Below are 3,378 nucleotides of genomic sequence, written 5' to 3' on the forward strand. Positions count from 1 at the left end.
GGTCCATAGAATAAATGCATTATTATCCTTCGTAAATATCAGTGATCAGAATGGTATAGAATATTACCGTTTTACCATTCCAATCATTTTTTCCTCAACTCCTTTATTTGACTGTGAATAGGAAAGACATATGTTCGTAAGATGTCTCGCACATGTCACGATGTCTTAATCAATGAATATCATCATTGAATACCAGGCCTGGTTTATTTATTCACACACCCATCAATAAAGCATGAGGTGATATTATTTCTTACGAATTCCATATCTGTGAATCACATAACTCCAACTCAATTTTGTCATGATCCCAATACCCGAGATGTTGTTCAAAACTGTGAACTAATCTCACTGATGAATAAAAAATCATGAGAAATTAAGTCGAGTTATGTATTCACTTCAGGATTGAGATAATTATACAAATATACTTAAGTTGTGACAATTAGGTTTAGAGTTCTGTAAACGGTTTTTACTCTAACCTAATCAGTCACATGGTCTATTCAACATGTTGTGAACATGTCTAGATCAACCACAGAGTCCAACTCCCATGCCCCGAGACCAGCATCATATGGTTCGATCTAACAGTCATAATCGGATTCGATTGCCCAATCGATCCTAAGACTGCGAATATCTATTTTAAACTATATCAGAAGAGTTTGTCCGGCAGGGTTTCCCTGACTCTTCTTTCATTGATAACAGTCTATGGACTAAGCAATATCACTAACACTCTTGAATATGTATCAAAACATAACTTTATTTTATTTTATAAAATAAGCAAAACAATAATGTCTGACATTTGTCATTTCACAAATAACAAATTTTATACTACTTTATGGACACATTTCCAACACATTCTTCGGCCTTTCCCACTGTAGCATAGTCTCGATCTTAGAAGGATCGACAGAGATTCCTTGTCCTAAAATTACATGCCCACGGAACTTCACTTCTGTAAGCCAGAAGTCACATTTCTCCTTCTTAGCATACCACTGGTGTTCACGAAGAGTTTGAAGAACAATTCTCAAGTGTTGTTCATGTTCTTCCCAAGTCTTCGAGTAAACCAGTATGTCGTTAATGAAGACAATTACGAACCGATCCAAATACGGCCAGAAAACACGGTTCGTCAAGTCCATGAATGCTGCCAGGGCATTCGTCAGCCCAGAAGGCATTACAAGAAACTCGAAGTGCCCGTACCAAGTTATAAAAGTAATCTTCGGATTGTCCTCCTTCTTAATTTTTAATTGGTGGTACCCAGACCTCAAGTCAATCTTGGAGTAAAACTGTGATCCACCCAACTGATCGAATAGCTCATCGATCCTTGGCAGGGGGTATTTGTTCTTCACAGTTACCATATTCAATTGACAGTAGTCAATGCACAACCGGAGAGATCCGTCGTGCTTTTTCACAAATAGCGCCGGGGCACCCCAAGGGGAAGTACTATTCCGGATGTATCCCTTCTCTGCTAGCTCCCCAAGCTGCTTCCTTAATTCTCTCATCTCCGCCGGAGCCATCCGGTATCGAGGAATGGAAATAGGTGCCGTCCTCGGAACCAAATCAATGCAGAATTCAATTTTCTGATGTAGTGACAACCCCAGTAGATCCTCAGGAAATACATCTGTGAACTCATCCACTACAGGGATTCCCGCACTATCTCCAATTATCTCGGGTTCACCTTCAAAAGCGAGAAGGGAAGAAAAACAGGCTAGATTCCTTCGTCCCCCAACACTATACTTCAACCGTCGTTCTCCCAGGACTGGGTTCGTATCTGCCTGATAAGAAATCATTGTTCCAGACTTAGTCATCAAAGTCATTCTTCTATGGTAGCAATCAACAATAGTACCGTACTCCGACAACCAATCCATTCTGGATACCATGTCAAATAGACTCATCAGAAGGATAATTAAGTTAGCTCTCATTCGCTCACTCCCAATCGTGATTTCACATGATCTACACACACTTAACACCTCCACACATCCCAGTGGGGAGTTCAAAGTCATCGGGACTTCTAAATTCTCATATTTTAGTTTTAAAGTCCGAACAAAAGAACTTGATACAAAAGATTGTGTGGCACCTGTATCAAACAACACGTGAACAAAAGAATGAGAGATTAGAATCATACCCTCAACCACCGCATTGATGGTCTGACCTCCCGAACTGCCTCCTGCCAGGGCATAAGCTTGCCCTTGCACTTTCCCTTTCCCTCTATCACCAACGTTAGGCCATCGGGTCGCTGGCCTATACTGTTGCGGTGGAGGTGGTTGTACGGGTCTCGGCGCTTGGGGCCAAAATTGTGTAAACTGAGGTGGTTGATAAGTTGGCACAGGAGGGTATGGCATTTGATGTGGCTGATATGGTGGCATATACTGTGGTGGCCCCTCCTGACTGTATGAAGCGTCACTTTGGGCTTGTTGAGCCGGCGGCTGATTAGGACAATTGCTCCTAATATGGCCCACCTGCCCACAATGGTGATACTTGGGCCCGTATGGAGCACTTATGTCACTTCCTGACGAACTACTGCCACCACTAATCACTCCCCCACCTGGCGGTCCCTGGTTGCGGTTCCTTCTACCACTCCGTTGTGGCCCGCCGGAAGCAGATGGTCTGCTAGAGGCTGAAACTCGCTCAGCTAGTTCTTTGCTTTGGTGATAGGCTATGTTATCCTGCTCCACCCTAGTAGCACCAGCCACCAAATTCCAGAAATTCTAAATTCTCAAAGCCACCAATGATCTCCTCACAGAGTTCTTGAGGCCCTTCTCAAACTTAAGACAACTCAGTTGTTCAGATTCCACCAAAGATGGCGCAAACCAGGATAGGTCATTAAACTTGGCCTCATACTCCCTTACAGACGGGTCACCTTGTAGTAGAGACATGAATTCCAGCGCTTTTTCATCCCTATAACTCTGAAGGAAGTACTGCCCATTGAACAGTGTCTCAAACTGCTCCCAGGTCAGTCCTGCAACATCTATTCTTCTCTTGACCTATTTCCACCAAGTATTTGTTAAGCCCTCCATCTTGTATACTGTAAATTCCATCCAGTATTTGTTAGGAATGGTGTCCTAGAAGCATGAGATGTAATAGGATATTTATTATTTATTTAATAAAGGAGTTTATTCATTATTTTATGTGCATATATTTATGAATATTTTATGAATATCAATAAAAATTCCATGATTATTTATGTAACCTTAAACATTGTATATAAGTGTTATATATGAGAGGATAATGTTTAAGGATAATAATCAAAAAGTAATGTTCATAATGAATTTAATTAAAGTTTGGAATCTTTAATTAAAACATTATTAATACATGTCATCCCCATTTAGAATGGAGCGGGTCATTCCCATTTAGAATGGAATGGTGTTATCCGCACTGTTAATATGGCGAGAT

Source organism: Morus notabilis, unplaced genomic scaffold (assembly GCF_000414095.1).
Source record: "Morus notabilis unplaced genomic scaffold, ASM41409v2 Scaffold670, whole genome shotgun sequence".
NCBI classification, from domain to species: domain Eukaryota; kingdom Viridiplantae; phylum Streptophyta; class Magnoliopsida; order Rosales; family Moraceae; genus Morus; species Morus notabilis.